Source organism: Chionomys nivalis, chromosome 18 (assembly GCF_950005125.1).
Source record: "Chionomys nivalis chromosome 18, mChiNiv1.1, whole genome shotgun sequence".
Taxonomy (NCBI): domain Eukaryota; kingdom Metazoa; phylum Chordata; class Mammalia; order Rodentia; family Cricetidae; genus Chionomys; species Chionomys nivalis.
In genome coordinates, this window is record NC_080103.1 from 10,357,323 (window position 1) to 10,377,691 (window position 20,369).

Here is a 20,369-nt window from a genome sequence, read left to right on the forward strand (position 1 = left end):
AAATGCAAGTTCAAACTCTGGGAGCTTCTAGAAGCTTGGAATCACTAAGACAAGGAAACAGGCAGTTGTTAGGGTGGAAAAAAACATCGAAGGGAGTAGCAGACAAGGGGCATGGCCTTGTGTACACTGGTGGGGTTTTTTTCGATGCCTTTCCATCGGTTCCTTACTATTCTACCTAGGAGGAAAGAAAAGTCTCAGCTGTCCTCGGGCTGCTGTGACCGTTCACTATGAGATGGTCGCTTTTGAGCATCGGACACAGTGACAGTCAGAATGGCTGCACACCACAAGAGCAGAGGCTCCTACTCTCTAGTTTATAGGCAGAGAAACCGACAGCATAGGAATGGGAAGGGAGTCATTTAATGGATTAGGGGCTGGCTGAGCGGGGACCAGAACCCAGGTGGCCTGGCTTCCAGCCCAGCTGACCACACTGCTACCCACACACAGGCAGAGCTGGCCAAAGACAAGCAGCCCATTGAGCGGTCGCACAAACAACAATGACTGTTGGGCCAGTCAGGGTAAGAAACAAAGCAACAGCAACCCCACCACTTCCTGATCCCTCAATTTCCAGGCAGGCCTACAGTGTGTGGTCACTTACACGACGTTGACCAGCAATTTGGCTCAGCTTTTGAATCAGGACCCCTTTTTGTGGTCCCTGCCAAAAGAAAAAGTCTGTCTTGTACTCAAGGTGGAGAGAACCTTTGGGCTCCAGACCTGCTCCCAGAGAGTCGGTGAGAGTGGCGAGCAGAACAGACATGGTTGAGATGAGCGCCCGTGGGTCCTGGGTTCCTTGGTGAAAACAGCCTTCAGTTTTGCGCAGTTCTGCCTTCCCGTCTCAGATTCAGCTGTCAAGGTCTGGTAGGATCTACGGAATTCAATTAGAATCAACAGAAGTGAGCCGATCTCATCCTGTTCTTTTCAAATTTGTCACTAAGCCGTGGCCACAGTCTGCAGCCCCTGAATCTTTTAAGCTCTGGCCCTAACGTCTCTGCTTAAGTTGCGTTGTAAGTTCTGGTATGTTCCATGCAAGGCACCTTGCTCTGCTTGGCTGAGGTACGTTCGCATGGCTCTAGGTCTAACCCTAAACCTTCAATTCTAAACTTAAGGGGATCTTTCAAGAGACAGAGCTGTCCAGCAGGTTTCATGTTTCAGGTGTCAGTTTGCTCATCTGGAGGACTCCGTGCTCCATCCCTCCCTCCCCTTTAGAAACCAAAAGCCCCAGAGGGAAGTGAGGAAAATGAAAAGCTGACTGTAGGGTGTGTTGTCACATAAGCCCCAAAAACATAATTTTGACAATAAACCCTGCTTTGAATATGTACACTGGGCACCATGATGTTAAGTGTCTGAACTAAAATCTAGGATTCTTTAGGTTAGCGTGTAGCAGAGGCTGGCCTCATTTTGTGTTTGCAATCAAGTGGTTCTTGTGGAAGCAGTTCATATTCTTTTACGGAAGCTTGAGACGGCTTGTCTAAGCCCTCTCCGGGCACAGCTCACTGTAACCTACATGGCATATGTTTGTCTTGCCTTGCCTAAAAGTACGCTAATGCATTTTATTAATACTAAATTATAAGACCGTTGATGCTTGGAATTGGTGTCCTTTGACTTTTCTATTTCCAGTATTACGGAGTACAGTGCCTTTACATAGTAGGGCTCCAATAAATTCTGGCGTCGAATTATGCTGTAATGTTGTAAAAACACATTAACCATCAAAAGTACTATATAACTTTTACCGACAGCGCTAGGTCTGTGGCCAAGGTGTCATTAGGGAGTCATTATTATGCAAGTAAATACTGTACAGCAAAGGGTACGCTCAAGTGAAGGAACAAGGGGAGCGCATAACTGGGCGGGGCTGGCTTGTAAGAACCGCTGTTTAATTTCCTCTGGTCGGTCCAGAAGGACTGCTTGGAGTAACTAGAATTTCAGCCCTCTTCTCAAATATTTTCATCCTTCTCACCTTTCGAGAACTACTCCGCCCGTTTCTATTTCTTCCCAAAGGGCCGGCGCCAACTGAGGCGACCCCAAAGTCCTAAGAGTCCTCGCCGGGCTCCCAGCTCCCGGCTCAAAACTGCTTCAGCCCGGGGGCTCGGGCACGCGAGCCAAGAACGCGCGGGGTCACGCGCCGGGCAAGCGCCAAACTGGCCGCGGCCCCAGAACGGCCCTGAGGGCGGGGCTGCTGCGGGGCGGGGCGGGGCGGGACGGGGCGGGGCCGGCCGCGCCGGGCGGGAGGAGGCCCGGGGGTGGCTAGGGTGTCACCGCCAACCCGCTCCGGCCGGAAACGGGCTCTTGTTTCCGGCCGGACGGCCGAGAGCCACCGATCCTGAACCAGCCGCTGGAGTCGGAGTGGCGACCCGGTGTGGAGCCGGCGGAAAGCCACTGGGGAGAGGCCAGACTCGGCCAGTCCCAGCTTGGCCTCGGCTCCAGTTCCTTTGGAGAGCAACAGTCGCGGTCGCAGTGTCCGCCTCCGCCTCCATCGTCGTCGGGGGAGGGGCCGCTCGGACCCCGGGGTCACTGCCGAGGAATGAGGAGAGGCGGCCGGGCCCCGCGCTCCGCCCCGGCCTAGAGCCTTGCCCTGAGAGTCGCGAGGGTAACGGAGCCCCCAGCCCTGACAACCCTCCCCGTCCTCCCCCGCCCCTCCCGCCTCTCCAGCGTCCCAAACTCTGTGCCTCGGAGCTCCACTGCTCCCTCTTTCTGACCAGACTTTACCTGAAGCCATCTCCCTTGAGCACCCGCTCCTCGCCTCGCCTCGCCTCGCCTCGCCGTTCCCTGCTTGGTCCCCACCTTCCCTCTTCACGCCAGTCTTTTCACCTGCGTCCCGCGCTCCCAGCCCTGCCCGGCGGTTCCTGTCCTCTCCCGAGCTGTGCTGGGCAGTTTGGATGGTCCCCTCTTGTCCGTTAGGCTTTTGGGGAGGGATGGCGGAGTTTTAGGGGGGGTTAAGATGCCGCCGACGGGCCCCCTCAACCCAGTGGGATAAAGTTCTTTTGAAGTCAATATAAAAGTAAAATGAAAAGACAAGTTTGTGCTGCTTCTCGATAGCCAAAAGGAGGTGCGACCAGTGATGGAGGAAGGGTGAGGGGAGGGGGGGAGGAAGGGAGGGAAGGGAGGGGAGAGAGAGAGAGAGAGGAGAGAGAGAGAGAGAGAGACTGTAAGTGTAGGTGTAGAAATTCTAGGCCAGGCTTATGGACTTTAGAAAAAAAGAAAAGTTGCTCTGAGCCGATGGAAACTTTCGAAGCTGATGATGAGTAAGCCGGGGGCTGCGTGATCTCACTCTTCTCATAATTACTAGGTTAACGGTGTGGCTCCTGTCGAGATGGAATGGGATTTGTTTACTGGGCCGGCGTATTTTTAGCCTGTCGGCTCACAAGGACCAGCCCTCAGAGTCTGTCTCTCCTCTCTGGTGATAGAGTGTCTATCTAACCTAGGTATCTTTTCTGAGCGCAAGGCACATGTAAAAATGGGGAAATTGAAAGAAGTGGACGGATGAAATTTGATCTAAGAGGTTATCCCCTACCAAACACACACACAGACACACACACACACACACACACACACACACACACACAAACTTCTAAGGGAATTTTCATGACTGCAAAGCTAACTCGATTTTGGCATTTTCTTTTCTTATCTTTTGTGAGTACTCCAGAAGATGTTTTATTTAGGAAACTAGAAGCTGGTAATTTGTCTTTGGCTTTTCCTACTATATACTTGGGAGGTCTTTCAGAAGGGATCCCTTTGTCTCTCAAAACCTGTTTCAGAGGTGGAAAAGCAAAATAAGAAGTAGTAGTGATGAGATGAATCCAAAAGAATAACTTATTTTTATTTTAATTTTAGAAAATGTTTCTTAATAAATGAGATTGTGTTCCTGAAGGGATCTAGAGCCAGACTTGCAGTTAAATGCTGGCCGTGCATAGCCGACAAATGAACACGCTCTAGGTAAACAATGAGGAATTAATTATGTTCTTTGCCCTCATTGTTTTCAGGCAGGTCTTTTCCGCTTACTAACCTGCTGTACTAGTCTATTGATATTTTGAAGACTGAGCAGAACTGCAAGATAAAAGAAATTGGCTGTTCCTCGTGTGCAGAGCTGAATAGCAGTCTGTTCTAACTTCACTAGGAGCTGGCATCTTCAGAACGCCTTCCTAACAGGCCAGTTTCTGTGTACTTAGAGACTGAACATGAACACAAATATTAGCTCATGCTACAAATAATTGAGAAGGCAAATATGCTGAAAAACATATATTCCAAAACCAAAATAGATTCTTTTTCGATTTTTCCCTCTCACTTTGGATTATCAGCACCTTTTGGCCAATCATTATCCATTACCGTGAATAATTTAGAATCGAATAGATGTCTGCTTTGGACATTACACATTCAAATAGGAGGTAAAGATGGACGTTTGTTTCCAAACTACTACTGAATGTTTGTTTATTTTTGGTGGTCTGATTTGTCTTATTCCTTTCCTTCAGTACCAGGGACGACGTCTGTGGAGGAGAAAAGAGTAAAACTTTGCCAAAGAAAACAGGCCGGCGTGCTGTGTAAGGCAGGGTGACAGCGGTGGGCTCTGGTGTGCTGTGTAAAGACAGATGACCAGTGCGCACCGTGTTAGGTGCTCCGTGGTGGAGTTACATCACTAGTCTGAAACTTCCTTGGCATAATCATTGCTTTATTTCTCTTTTCCTCTCCTACCTATTAGTGGAAAAATATCTCAATTGGAGTCTAAAATTGGATTAATAAGAATCACATATATCCACTTGGAGTCTTGACTGTTAATAGATGTTTTAATCCTTGTGAATTGACTGGTGCCAATAGTAGTTATGACATATGGGTGATTTCTGTTTATAGCTGACTTCCTTTTGTTAAACTGTATATATTATTCCACAGGGTGGGGAGTGAAGAGTTTGTGGAAACCTAGAAATGAGTGTAAAGCAAGCAGCCCAGTAGATCCTCCACTATTCTTAGTTCTCAGAAGGCATTTTTAGAAATTTGAGGTACAGTGTGAGGTACATTGTGTAGCAGCCAAGTGAGCTATGATGGGACAATTTAGTATCACAAATGAATGTTTACATTGTTATGGGAGCATTGTATTGCTTGTGTTTCTGGACTCCCAGATGCCTCAAGTATTCTAACAGTACTGACTGAGACTATTGTATTGGGGAGAGAGAGAGAGAGAGAGAGAGAGAGAGAGGGAGGGAGAGAGGGAGAGAGAGAAAGTGTATGTCCGTGTCCTCTTTAGCACAAACACTTATCCCACCCAAGGGAAAAATCAGTCCTTGGAAATGTGATCTCAGTGGTGTTTCCTATGTAGAATGGTGACTGGAATCTTAGTAGTGTCTGATAGATTCAGACAATTAAAATTCTGCGCAGGGCAGTTTTATCATGAACTGCTGAATTCACTTGGCTTTTTAAGATAATAGAAGAGAGGACTTAAACATTCCTTGCTGAATAATATTTGAGCACCCCTATGGATGAAGCAACCTGCAAGCTCCAGTGTCAGCCTTTGGGGAGATAGATGTGAAACAGGTGTCTTTTCCCTTGAAGTGGGAGGTGAGGGGTTGGGAGGTAATATATGGGACACAGAGCAGGGTGAAGGAGGATGGTGACATACATGGGAAGGAGGCTTTAGTGTTTAAACACTTTAAAATGTCAGAAACTGTCTAAACAGTTATACTGGCATGTGGATGGGCTGGAGAAAACTTGAAGTTAAGAAGGAATTAATGAGATTAGACAGAGCTTTCTGAATCAGTATGTTGTGAAATGGATTTGGGAGATTATGGATTAGTCATATAAAACTATGGACTATGAAATTAGATGGACTTTGGTTCTTCTCTTTATGACATGACCTTGCCCAGGTCATTACCTATATAAGTGTGCACACTAAAGTCAATAAAAATCTTTTCTGTGTTAGGAATAAAAGAAAAAGATTTTCTGAGGGGCTGGGGGCTGTTGTCAGCCCTGCATAGATCGGTTGTGGTGGTGCATCTATGTGATCCCTGTACTTGGGAGGTCGAGACAGGAGGATCAGAGGTCTCTGGGCACCCTTCCTTAGGTGTGTAGTGAATTGAGACCCAGCCTGGGACACATGAAACCCAGTATAAAAAACCCAACAAAATCATTTTCCAAATAAAGTATAGCATATACAGTGTGCAGTGATGGTCTGTATGAATGACTAAGTTATGTGTGAGAGTGACTGGGGAGAGTGTGGGCTGGTCAAGTCATGGGGAGTAAGAGGGTGGAAGGGACTCAGAGGCCAAACTGTTGGATGTGGATAGAAGGGTCAATAGAGTCATTGTAGGTCCTTGAACAAAGGATGGATTTAATGAGAAATATTGAGCCCTTTAGTCCAGGAACTCAGGGACAAGGAGTCAGGCAGACGCCGGTACATTGTGACTCTTCTGCTTCTTTTCTGTACCATTCTGGCCCGAAGATATATAGCCAGTAAATGAAAAATTCCATATAGAAGTTTTTGTATTTGTGTACCTTGCTGTCTGAGCTCTGCTTGTCCCTGTCTCATAGTGCACCAGCCTGTGGAGAAATCGCAAGACTATGACGGGGTTCTGCTCCAAAGCTTGTGGTAAGGATGACATCATATTTCCAGGGCATTTAGCTCTGCTAATGTTGAGGGTACTGGCATAAGAAGGTAACACTTTTTGAACAAATTTATTATTTTAAAAATGCATTATTTTGCTTGGTGGTGGTGGCACATGCCTTTAATTCCAGCGCTTGGAAGACAGGGAGGTGAATTTCTGTTTCAGGCCAGCCTGGTCTACAGAGCTAGTTCTAGGACAGCCTCGACTATCGAAGAAACCCTGCCTCGTAACCCCCACCCTGCCAAAAAAAAAATTATTTTTAAAGCCAGACTTACTCTTTTGGGGGTTATACTGATGTTGAATTTACATTTCTAAACCTATATTATCTGATAGCAAGGAAAAGTCTGTAGGAATTTTATAGTTGTAGAAGTACAATTGTACAGTTTGTACAATTTTGGCTTAAATATTTGGTTTTAGAAATCCACAAAATTTATAGGTAATTAAAACTAGACTGTACTAAGTATCTTAATGTAGGCTAATTTAAAAAACTGTGAAGGTGAATGTGCCCTCTCAGGCTATCTCCCTCATGCATAAGAACAGTTGGTCGATGATGTCTGTGTTCCAGCTAGAATGGATCTTCTTTCATCTTGTCTGGAGAACCCCACTGCATTGTTAAAGACTAAGGTAGCTTTCTTAAAGGTCTTGGGCACTGAAAAATCTTCTCCAGCTATCTTAAAGGAAAATTCTCCGGTAATATGGCTAATTAAAAAAAGGGTGTGTATGAAAGAAAGGTCTCCATGTAACAGAAGCACACAGCTGTTCTTTAGTGGACTTGCCGCCTTCATCCCTGCCAGCCGCCACCTTCTTGTAGTCATTACAAAACTATGCGTTTGTGATGTCATGAGCACAGGGTATTGCTGACCTCGAGTCAGGTGGTTGTACTTCTGAGTTGGAAACCAGAGGCAGCAAAGACAAGAATTTTATCATCTCTAGCTAGGTTGGGATTAAGTTCAACTGTGTTGTTTAGTGATATCTTATTCCTTTATTTCTTCTGAGAAATAGTTTGAAGTGAAAGGAGTTAGTTAAACTTGTTTTTATTCAGTTCTGTGCTAAGTGCTTGAATGAAGGACCAGGGCAACATGCAGCTTCGTGTTCTTGAGTTTCGAGTTCGGCTGGAAGTCAGAGAAATGTTTGGATCTCTTTTGAGCCTGTATTTACATGCGAGACACACTTTTATTTTATTTATTTATTTATTTATTTATTTATTTTGTTTTGTTTTTCGAGACAGGGTTTCTCTGTGGTTTTGGAGCCTGTCCTGGAACTAGCTCTTGTAGACCAGGCTGGTCTCGAACTCACAGAGATCCGCCTACCTCTGCCTCCCAAGTGCTGGGATTAAAGGCGTGCGCCACCACCGCCCGGCCTTTATTTTTTATTTTTTTGGTTTTTTTGAGACAGGGTTTCTCTGTAGTTTTGGAGCCTGTCCTGGAACTAGCTCTTGTAGACCAGGCTGGTCTCGAACTCACAGAGATCCGCCTGCCTCTGCCTTGCGAGTGCTGGGATTAAAGGCGTGCGCCACCACTGCCCGGCTGAGACACACTTTTAAATTGAAAGTATATTATGAATTGCATGGTCCAGGTCTTTTGCCATAGACACTTTAGGAGAACAGTACTCTGGTAACTATGGAAGGTACCACACAGGAATTATAGCATTTCAGATACTTTATAAAAGTGCATTAGGGGAGCCAGGTATAGTGACACACACCCGTAATCCCAAATCCTAGCACATGAGAGGCTGAAGACCAAAGATTATGGGTTTCAGATCAGTTGTAGCAGCATAGCAAACCATACACATGCGTGCGCACACACACACACACCCCAAACAGAGGTGGCACACGCCTTTAATCCTAGCCCTTGGGAGGCAGAAGCAGGCAGATCTCTGTGAGGTCTAAGAGAGCTACATAGAGAAACCCCGCCTCAAAAAACTAAAAACCAAACAAAAACCAAGATAGAACAACAGCAACAAAAACCAAGAAATCAAAGGGACCAAACAAAATCCTAGAAACAGAATAGTATTCAAAATATTCTAGAAACATTGATTAGATTGCCCTGAGTAGTAATGAAATGAGCATTATTTGGGGCTGTGTTTACAGGAAAAGGGAGTCTTCAAAGCTAGGCTAGTAAATTTATGTGTTAAAAGATAGAAAATAGGGAAAAGGGAACCTGTGAAGTTTTTTTTTTTTTTTTTAATTAAAATCGTGATATGACAGTAAGACAGAAGTTGGCTTATTGTTTTAAAGGGAATAGAGATTGATATCTGGAGTCTGAAGTGATGAGGCCTGAGAGTGATTTTGAAGGTTGAATACAGAAAAGAGTAAAAATGAGATAGTGAAAGACAAGTTGAGAACTGGGTAAGGGAGACCCAGGAGGACGAGGAGTCAGATAGGACTTGTCGGGCCTGGGCTATATGAGACACTGGCTGAGATAAAGTCATTAAGAAGATGTCTTTATTTTTACTTTTTAAAAATTTTTGTATGTATGTGATATATATGGCAGGTCCTGCATGTATGTATATGTACCATGGAAATTCCTCTCTTGGCCAGGTTAGGGTGCCAGATTCCCTAAACCGTAGTTACAGTTGGTTGTGAGCTACCTAATGTGGGTGCTGGGTCCGCAACCCTGCTCCTCCGAGAAGAGCAGCAAGTGCTCTTAAATGCATAACCATCTCTGCAGCCTCATATTTCCTTATTTTTAAGGAAAACATGATGAGTTCAATTTGGGGTATGCTTGATTTCAAATGGCACATGTTCGGCGAAAGCTGATTTGGTTGCCAGAGTTGGGGTGGAGGCAGTGGATAACAGGGTTATCACAAAGATGTGTGAGGGCGGGCTCAGGGAAAGCAGCATGGTGGATACTGGCAGGAAGCCCGAGTGTTAGCATTTCTTCCTTTCGAGCCATCCCAGTTCTTCTTTCTCCTCTCCTGTTTATTTGGTTCTGTTTTCTGGTCTTTGCCCCACCCAGAGTCTGTTGGTTGTCTCTCGGCTTACAGACTTCTGTCCTAGGTGCTGGAGAGGTGGGAATGGGTCGGGAAAAGTCTCTGCTCATAAGAAGCATAAGGGTCTAATTTAGTGGTTCTCAACCTGGTGGATCACGACCCCTTTTGGGGTCGCATAAATAGATATTTATAGTACTATTCATAACAGTAGCAAAATTAAAGTTATGCAAAAGCAAAAAGTTATGAAGTAGCAACAAAAAAATATTTTGATGGGGGTCGCTACAACATGAGCCTGTAGTAAAGGGTCACAGCATTAGGAAGGTGGAGAACAACGGGTCTAATTGAGAGATAGTAAATATATAGATGAAGTGTGGTAAAAGCTGTAATAAAGTTATGGGGTAGAGAACGGAGGCCTACATGTCATTTCTTTTTTTTTTTTTTAGATTTATTTATTAAAGATTTCTGCCTCCTCCTCGCCACCACCTCCCATTTCCCTCCCCCTCCCCAACAAGTCCCCCTCCCTCATCATCCCTAAGAGTAATCTGGGTTACCTGCCCTGTGGGAAGTCCAAGGACCACCCAGCTCCATCCAGGTCTAGTAAGGTGAGCATCCAAACTGCCTAGGCTCCCACAAAGCCAGTACGCCACATGTCATTTCTGCCATGGGTCTGCAACCACAGGACAAACAGTTGGCCCCCCAGAGGATGACATTGGAAGGGAAGGTTGAGCTAAGCATGCAGCCTACAGGATACTGACAGTAGCACACTGTACGCCAAGACTATAGCTTGAATAAAAAAGTAAAGGAATGAAACAGATTTATGTAGTGTCTAAGAAATTATGGATGGCAGACAAAATTGGGCAAGGCTGGATCGTGTGGAGCTTTACCTCCTGCCATTATGTCCATCCACCCATCCATTATTTATTGAGATGGAGTTTCATGTTATAACCTAGGCAGGCCTGGAATTTAACTACGTAACTCAGGCTGGTCTTGAACTTATAGCTGTTCCTTTGCCAGCCTCATAAGTGTTCCTAAGTACAGTTGTGAACCTCCATGCCTGACTTATGTTTATTTTGTGGTGCTGAGAATTGAACTCAGTTTCGTGCTAGGTATATGCTCTACCACTGGCATGCTTTAACTGGTAGTGCAGTAAATGGGGGCGATAATAAGGATTATATGCATATGGTGATAAGTTTCAAATCCAAGAAAGGTTATTTCAGTGGTGTCTAAAATGTATTTGAAATGAACAAGGCAAAGGGCCTTTTGGTACTTTTCTGTTTAACCAGAGCATTTTTGTTGATGGAATTTATGGAGCTAGAGAATTGGAGGGATTACTATATTTTATTAATTTTCAAATTGAATACCTGAAGATTTAAACAGAATCACAGAGTAGCTCAGTCTAGGATCAATCTTGTGGCTGACCTTTGGCAGGTGATTAATAAATGTGAGGTCACCACACTGTTCTCTCTGCTGTCCTGTTTCAGTGTTTGTTCATTCTCCCTCCTTGTGCTGTGCTACAAGACAGAGGGCTTATTATTACCCCCATCCCACTGTCATTTTTAACCGAAGGGAACAATGATATTTCCCAAGATTTGATTGAGAAAATCCTGCTTTGAAAGTACCACTTAGGAGGGACTTTTGACTGGGCCAATTAGGTGCCTAGAAGGTATTATTAGGATATCTTTTAATTGTGGAAGGAGATTGGTTTTATTTTTTTTTTTATTTTTTATTTTTTTATTTTTTTTGGTTTTTCGAGACTGGGTTTCTCTGTAGCTTTGGTGCCTCTCCCGGAACTAGCTCTTGTAGACCAGGCTGGCCTCGAACTCCCAGAGATCCGCCTGCCTCTGCCTCCCGAGTGCTGGGATTAAAGGCGTGCGCCACCACCGCCCAGCTAGGAGATTGGTTTTAATGGGAGTTTGTGTGTCATTTTTTTGCTGGGGAAAAACAGGATCAGATAGGGAACGTTTTCAGTTTTCTGATCCCTTGAGGAAGTTAAACCTCTGGGGAGTGTGGAAGGATGGGTACCTTCTGATGGCCTTCCTCAGATCTTGACTGACTTGCGATTTTCTTCTGTTTTCTGAGCTGTGTCAACATCTTCCCCAGAAAAGGGCTTTGGTTTGGAAGCTGTCCACTTCAGCAGATCTGCCAATTCTTGATTCTTTCTCAAGTGGGCAAGGGTACATTTTGTTTTTGTTTATGAGTGTTGGGGGAGGGGAGAAAGGAGGTACAGAAGAACTACTCACAGCCAGTCCTTGTCTGGATTCCTCTGTAGCTGGAAGTTTCCTTGGCTTTGTTTTGGGGGAGATGACTTTGCTCCACCGGCATTTAAGTTATTTGGGAAGGTGGTTCTCACTCCCCTCAGCTATCTGATTTGGGATGGCAATATAAAAACTTCATTCTTAACCAGTTTGTCAACCCTACTCCACCCTGTTCTAGACGCTTCTTGTGTGTACTGTGTGAAGTATTTATGACTCCAGCCTAAAATGAAACCGATCACGTGTTCTCTCGAAACAGCAGTTCTCAACTTGTGGGTTGCAACCCCTTTGGGGGTTGTTGAAGGACCCTTTCACAGGTGTTGAATATCAGATATCCTGCATATCAGATATTTACAATTCATATCAGTAGCAAAATTACAATTATCAAGTAGCAACAAAATTTTATGGTGGGGGTCACCATCACATGGTGGTGTATTGTAGAGGAAGAGTTGTATTAAAGAGTTACAGCATTGGGATGGTTGAAAACTACTGCCTTAAAAGTTTAGAGGAACTGTCCCGCTTCTGAGTGTTACATTGCATTAATGGCCCTTATTTCTGGGTTTCCTCTGTTGTGCGAGGCATCAGCCCCAGGGTCACCTTTGCATGCTAGGTGTGTGCTCTGCTGCTGAGTTATATTCCCCAACCCATGATTCCCGGAGTTTGCCAGCTGCCTACCCATTCTTTTCAATTTTTTTTTTTTTTTTTTACTTTTATTTTGAGACATGGTTTCTCTTTATAGCCCTGGCTTTCCTGGAATTCACTATATAGACCAGGCTGTTCTGGAATTTAGAGATCCACCTGCCTCTTACTCCTGTGTGCTGGGATTAAAGGTGTATATCACCACTGCCTGGCTGCTTTTCAGCTTTTCATGAGGAGCTATTTTAAACATTTAGGAAATTTTAGGGAAAAAGCCCTAACATAATTTTGAGTCCACAACTCAAAGAATATTACTATTTTATCATATTTGTTTTAGATGTCTTACACTCTTTAAAATATTTTACAAATACAGCTGAAGTCTAACCTACATCCATCCCCCTTCCTCTTTTCAAGAAAAGACTGTGGGTCTGATCATTTCATTTTAGAGTTTATAATTTTTTCCTACATGTTGTATATCCGTAAACATGTTGTGTGTCGTATGGATCTTGTGTGAGTAGTCTCACTGTTGTCAACGACAATATAGTGTTTGCGGCGTCGTCAAAATGGCTTTCTCAGGTGTGTCTGCACGTGGATCTAGTTCGTGGTGCCACTTAATCTTTAAGTTTCCTTCCTCTTTCCACTGCTGAAGAGCCCTACAGCCGCACTGCTGGTCTGTACTGTGTTGTTGGTGCTTGTCATGTAGTATTTGTATGTTCTCATCCTTTGGCTTATTTGTGCCATTGGTGTACCTCTTCTAAGCACGGTAAGTGCCTTAAAAACAGACAAGTAGTCCCTTATTTTTGTTTTCCTTGTGGGTCTTACCACAGTAAGCATTTAGTAACAATTAGTCATGATTAGTGATTAAATGGTCAGATTAATAAAAAATAAGGTTATCTACTGAGTTAGTGAACTCTTATTTTAATTTAAAAATTGGAGATGTCCCTATAAAAGTAAAATTTACAAAGAAACATCCTACAATAAAAAGTATATTGAAATATACATAAAGTATACTCAAGACTAATTTCCTGCAGGGAGTAAGAGCACAGTCCTTGGAAGCTGAAGCAGAAATGGATAAGGTGATATCATCGCAGTGGGGAAACTCCTGGGAATTGATCCTGGTGACTTTTGATCCTTGTGTGCTCCTGTGGCCAGACTCACTTCAATAGCTATCAGATTCTGCTTTTGTCATTAAGGTCTTGATTTCCTCATTAGAGATGAATATTCACACACACACACACACCAACCTCTGTTTACTTACTAAATGCTGCTGAAGACCAGGAAATTTTGACCTAAAGAAGAAAACGTGGTACACACATTCCTACATACGTGTGTACAAGTATTTTTAACCATGTCTCCCACCTCCAGCACACATTCTTTTTTATTTATTTATTTATTTGTTTGTTTGTTTAGGTTTTCGAGACAGAGTTTCTCTGTGTAGCTTTAGAGCCTGTTCTGGAACTAGCTCTTGTAGACCAGGCTGGTCTCAAACAGAGATCCGTCTGCCTCTGCTTCCCGAGTGCTGGGATTAAAGGCATGCGCTATCACCACCCGGCCAGCACACATTCTTACATACATGTGTGCATGTACTTTTAGCCATGTCTCCTCCCACCTCCCGCTTCTCAACTTTTTTTTTTTTGAGATAAGGTCTAACTGTAGCTCGCACTGGCCTGTTCCAGAATTCACAGTCCTGCCTCAGCCTACCCACTGTGGGATTACCAGAATTATTTTTGCTGTTTTTTGAGACAGGGTTTCTCTGTGTAGGCCTAGCTGTCCTGTAGACCAGACTAGCTACTAACTCAGAGATTCACCTGCCTCTGCCTCTGGGATTAAAGACATGCCCCACCACTGCCCAACTTGCTTGCTTCCTTCCTCCCTCCCCTCCTTTTTTTTTTTTTTTTTTTTAAATTGAGGAGGCCTAGGTTGTTGGTTACACATCTTTATTCCCAGCACTCAGGAGCAGAGGCAGGTGAATCTCTTGAGTTCTAGTTTAGCCTGAACTACAAAGTGAGTTCCAGGACAGCCAGGGCTACACAGAAAAACTCTGTCTCAACAAACAAACAAATGAACAAACAAAATTGAAGGCAGGATGTTTCAAAAGCTACAGATGATTGTTTTAAAAGCTTCAAAGTCATACTAGTTCTGCAGCCTAAAACCCTAACAAAACATTGTTTGGTCCTCAGTGATTTGCCCTAACCGTAAGTAAGAGTTAACTATTTTTTTTTTATTTTTTATATTTTTTAAATATTTATTTATTTATTTATTATGTATACAATAGTCTGTCTGTGTATACGCCTGTAGGTCAGGAGAGGGCACCAGACCTCATTACAGATGGTTGTGAGCCACCATGTGGTTGCTGGGAATTGAACTCAGGACCTTTGGAAGAGCAAGCAGTGCTCTTAACCTCTGAGCCATCTCTCCAGCCCCAAGAGTTAACTATTAAGGTAACTGTATGAACAGTCAAATATTAGTAATTTTATATACTTAAGTTTGTATGTTTAACGTGAAGTTTAATTTCCTCTTGGAGTTCTGAAGCATAATATCATGAAGTTTTTGAAGTAGATAATCCCAAATTCAATTATACTTCTGAATTTTACTTCAGCTACTTTTTTTTTTACAGTTATTCTTAGGTCAAATTTTGGTGGAGTGTCTCTTTTGGATCACATGAAGGTTGTAAGGGAATGTGTGGGGCTAGAGTGGCTTCTATTAATGTCTTTAGAATTAAAATGTTAATAATTAGGGCTACAGAGATAGCTCAATCGGTAACTTAGCTTTGGCCAAGAAGCCTAAGATGTGCCAGGCATGGTGGTGCATGCCTTTAATCCTAACACATGAGAAGCAGAGGGAGGTGGATCTCTGTGAGTTTGAGGGCAACCTGTTCTACAAAATGAGTTCCAGTACAGCCAGGGCTACACAGAGAAACCCTGTCTCAAAAAACAAAACAAAACAAAAAGCCTGAGATGAAAAATTTGCTGTGACTATGTACATGTAATTGTGTTGGTTTAATAAGTTTACATAGTCCATAAATGATACCCGCCTCCCTTTGGCTGTCTCCATAGGGAGATTTGGTGTTGGAGAAAATTGCCTGTGGCCTTGACTTTATTTAGGAACTTGGGGAAGGAAGAGGGAAGGAGCTCTAGCCCCAGACTATTCTACTACCTTGTGGTTCCCAGAGTATTCTTAGGTTGGGAAGATGCTGAAGTCAGGGAAAGAGCAAAGAAGCAGAGGTTAGATATTGCAGAATAGGACTGTGGACAGGAGCATAGCATCTTTCCCTAACTCTTCAAAACCTGGTGGAGGGTTTTATGGAAGCCTTGTAATTTAACTATCTCCAGGCTGTATACTAACAGTTAATTGGATAACATTATATGAAAAATATATCTGGAAAGGTCAATTTTGTGTTCTGTAGTAGGATTTCCTCCCTCCCTCCCTCCCTCCCTCCCTCCCTCCCTCCCTCCCTCCCTCCCTCCCTCCCTCCCTCCCTCTTTCCTTGGGTCAAAGCTATTTTAAATGAGTTAATCCTTTTGTGCATTCTAAAATTATTTTTATTTTATTTATTTATTTTATGTGCATTATTTTATTTGCATGCATGTCTGTGAGAGGGTGTTAGATCCCCTGGAGCTGGAGTTACAGTTGTGAGCTGCCATGTGCTCAATGGGAATTGAACCTGGGTTCTCTGAAGAATAGCCAGCACTCCTAACCACTGAGCCATCTCTCCAGCCCCTTTTTTGTGCCTTTTGAATCATTAACAGCTAAGAGCAAAGGAAAAGGAGCTTTTTTCTTTGAGACCATGACGTTAGTAAAGCTTGCTGTTCTGTGGAGCTGGTCTGAGGCCCAGACGTGGGGAAATGTGTGTTGACAGCTACATGTGTTAGGCAGCAAGTTCTTGTCTGCTGTTAGAGCCCAGTGTGAGCACCTGCTTCTGTTTCTTTTGATTTACCATCACTTACTAGGGGACAAGTCTCAGATGTCCTTTATTCTTGCCTGCTATTGTTTACCTACTGACCAGAGATAGAGATTACCCATTACTTTTCTCAGAATCCTGAAAAAGAATTTGAAAATTAGACTAAAGTGTTGCCATATCCTAGCTTCTTTCACATCATCTTTTTAATTTTTTTTATAATATACTTGTTCATCATGAAAATTAAGATTGTGTAAATTTCCTTTGGTGTTTGCTGACTGGTGAAGATGATACATTCCTGTCTCCTGTGCACTGTCTTTGTACTCGGCTCTGGGCAGATGCGCCAGAGTGATGCTAAGAAGGTGTTGTCCAATAAATAAGTAAGAGGATAGGTCCTGTGGGAATCTACATTCTGGGCCAAATAGGACTCTCTCTCTCTCTTTCCCTCCACATTCTGGGTCAAATAGGACTCTCTCTCTCTCTCTCTCTCTCTCTCTCTCTCTCTCTCTCTCTCTCTCTCTCACACACACACACACACAGAGAGAAACAAATGCAGACTTTGTAGCATATATAGCATCATACAGCATTTTAGAACTAAAGGAACTTTACATGTTACTATCATTTTTTATTTATTTATTTATTTATTTTTATTTTTGAGACAGGGTTTCTCCGTAGCTTTTTTGGTTCCTGTCCTGGAACTAGCTCTTGTAGACCAGGCTGGCCTTGAACTCACAGAGATCCACCGCCTCTGCCTCCCGAGTGCTGGGATTAAAGGCGTGCGCCACCACTGCCCAGCTGTTACTATCGTTTTCTAGCTGAGGAAAACAAGGACCAGAAAATTTGAATTACTTGTCCAAGATGGTAATTAACAACAAACACTGTTTGTATATTTGCTTTCTGAAAAGTTGGGCCTCTGGTATAGAGTTATATGCATCAAGAAATTAATACTTAGGACTTGGGAGATAGCTCAGTTCTTTTTTTTTTTTTTTTGATTTTTGGTTTTTTGAGACAGGGTTTCTCTGTGGTTTTTGGAGCCTGTCCTGGAACTAGCTCTTGTAGACCAGGCTGGTCTCGAACTCACAGAGATCCGCCTGCCTCTGCCTCCCGAGTGCTGGGATTAAAGGCGTGCGCCACCACCACCCAGCAATAGCTCAGTTCTTAAAGTGCTTGTCAGTCACAAGCATGAGGACGTTAGTTTGATCTCTGTTACCCATATAGCAAAGCTGTCTGTGGTGGTGGTGGAGGTGGTGGTGGTAATGCTGGTAATCCCTGAACTAGGGAGGGGAGACAGGCAGGTCCCTGGGTTTCAGTGGCCAGTCAGACTAACATACAAGATGCGCTCCAAGCTAGTGAGAGATCCTGCCTCAAATAAATAAACAGTTGTAAGTGAACAAATAATAATAAAGTAAAAGTGAACTAACACCTAATACAATTCTATGGCCTCAGGTCGGGTGGTGGTGGCGCACGCCTTTAATCCTAGCACTCGGGAGGCAGAGGCAGGCAGATCTCTGTGAGTTCGAGGCCAGCCTGGTCTACAAGAGCTAGTTCCAGGACAGGAACCAAAAACTATGGAGAAACCCTGTCTCGAAAAACTCAAAAAAAAAACTAACCAAACAAAAAAAACCAATTCTATGGCCTCTGTGTACAAAACCACATGTGTACCCACATTTGTCTGTCTGTCCACAGTGTGTACTTGCGTACACATGAACATTTTGTGAGTACTAAATATTTGCAAACAAGATAAATATTAACGCAAAGTCATGAACACTAAATACCAAGTGCGGAATCAATTCATGTAGCATTCTGTATAAGTATGGAAGGTAGAGGTAAAAATTTCCACTAATGAATAGTGAGAAATTTGAGTGATTTGGAGAGAAATACAATTTAGTAATTCTTATTGTGAGAAAGGGGTAGATAATAATGTGCATATTTTCAAATAGTTTAGGGCAATAGGAAAGCTTCGTTAGGTTGGTTTGGGATATTTTTCTTGGGAAGATTTCCCTCATGGGAACCTTTGGAAAACACTGATTCTAGCCAGAATCATACTGAATTGAGAATTGAAGTCACTAGTTTGTTTGCTTCCAGTGAGCAGTGGAGCTCAGCCTGGAGCTCTCTCGACTGTCTGTCCTTCAGTGTTCTCTCTTACCGTATCATATTGCTTAGGAGGAGGTAGGTTGTGGCTAAAAGTACAGATCAGAAGCCTGGGAAATGGAATGGGAAGTTAAAGACCACATTATGGTGAGGTCTAACCACAGGCTGTTTCAGTTCTGGATAGGTTTTCTGTGCACTTAAACACTACTGTGTGCTCACAGCTGTCATGCTCAACGTGCACTACAACAAGTAATTAGTGTTGTCTTCTTTTGAGGCTCAGCTCTTTGTATTCAAAGGGAAAGATGCCTTTGGAATTTGGACTTAAATGTATATTCTTTCTCTCAGTTTTAAAGATGAAATAATTTTTCCCTTGCAAGTGGAATGGCTGCTTGGGTTAGCAAGCTGTAGGTAACGTCTTTTTGGAGTAAAGGTAGGAAGTGGGTCTGAAGTCAGCTCTTGCTGGTTTATGTTGTCAGCGATTGACAACTTACATAGGTGTTCTTCCCTACAGGGAGGTGAGTACCGTAAAGCTGTTAGTACTTTTACTAACAGATCAGAGACTTGTATGTGGCTTTAAAAGATGTAACCAGACTCATTAAGGTAGTGCTCCTTCTCACCTTTTTTCTTTTCTTTTTGGCCATGATTTTATCTACGTATTGACAGATGCCCAACGATTCAGAATAACATTTTCTGAATCACCATTTGTTATTCAACTGTAAGGGCCTACCACTGCTCTTAATTTCATCTACGTTTGCTGGGTTTTGTGACCAGATTTCTAGTAGTAAACACCTTCCAGCACTTGGTTTCTAGGGCCCATACCCCATTTTGTTCTCTGCCAGGGTCTCTGTCATAACTTGTGACCTAGCTGGAGAAAAAAAGGAAGACAATATTACTGTTTGATTGTAGATCCTATCCTGATTTCCACCTGGCACTTTATATCTCATTTAGTACAGCAATCCCTTAAAGTAGTTATTCTTACACACAATTACAGATGAATTATTTAAAATAGTCATTGCTGTTGCTGAGGCACTGCGCTGAGTACTAAACACTAAAGTGCTGAGCACTAAAGTGCTGAGAATACTGTAGTGAATGTCACGTGAGGTCTCTGCCAGGGTTACAAAGAGGCTGAACAACTTACCCAAGGTTACAAGAAGAAGAGTGATGGAGCTGGGATTTAGATAGAGCTGTGGTGGATTCCAGAGACAATGTCTGCAACCTTTATGACATTAGACTGTCATTTACATATATTGTATATAAATGACAATCTTTAAATACATAAGTAAGAGAAGTATAAAAATAGCTGGGATCTTGTGAATTCCTTTGTTTCAAAGGCTCTTGAATACAAGAAAGAAATGTGTCTGTGCTGACAGGCCCACCTGCCCATAATACCTTTTCTCTTTCCTTCCCTACTTATACCCGGGCATAAACTGGACACTGTGGCCTGCTTTAGACCACATGCTTTGAAGACTGGGAAGAATTAGCAGCCTAGGCTTCCTGAACGTTCCATGCCCGGTCTCATGTTCTTTCTTGTCACTCGGTGGTGAGTAATGTGTTAACGGTGTCATGTGGTTATTCCAGTTGGAACATTTTTATTTTACCTAGTTCTTCCTTTTGAATACGTGACCAGGAACACTTTGGTTAGATTTACCTTCTGCAGCTCATTCAATTAGAAAATGTTTTCTGGCCGGGCAGTGGTGGCGCACGCCTTTAATCCCAGCACTTGGGAGGCAGAGACAGGCGAATCTCTGGGAGTTTGAGGCCAGCCTGGTCTAGAAGAGCTAGTTCCAGGACAGGAACCAAAGCTACAGAAAAACACTGTCTCGAAAAACCAAAAAAGGGAAAAGAAAATCTTTTCTGTATTATAATTCTAGGAAAGAGTTTTGAGATGGGAAGAACATAAAGAATTGGGTGTCCTTTGCCTAGCCATGATCAGTTTTATTTGTATTCTAAGTTGATTTTTTAGCTCATGTTAAAAAAGAG

General features: G+C 43.3%; 1 protein-coding gene across 2 annotated transcripts in view; it reads left to right on the plus strand.

The window, feature by feature from the left end:
* The first annotated feature begins 2,276 nt into the window (after positions 1-2,276).
* The window catches only part of Otud7b (OTU deubiquitinase 7B), a 61,528-nt gene continuing 43,435 nt past the window's right edge, over positions 2,277-20,369 (plus strand). The window contains exons 1-2 of one of the 2 annotated variants that reach the window (XM_057793132.1): positions 2,277-2,581; positions 6,508-6,565. The gene's annotated coding sequence lies outside the window, so the exon portion shown is untranslated. The remainder of the gene's footprint in view (positions 2,582-6,507; positions 6,566-20,369) is intronic. The other variant, XM_057793131.1, reaches the window with a different exon arrangement.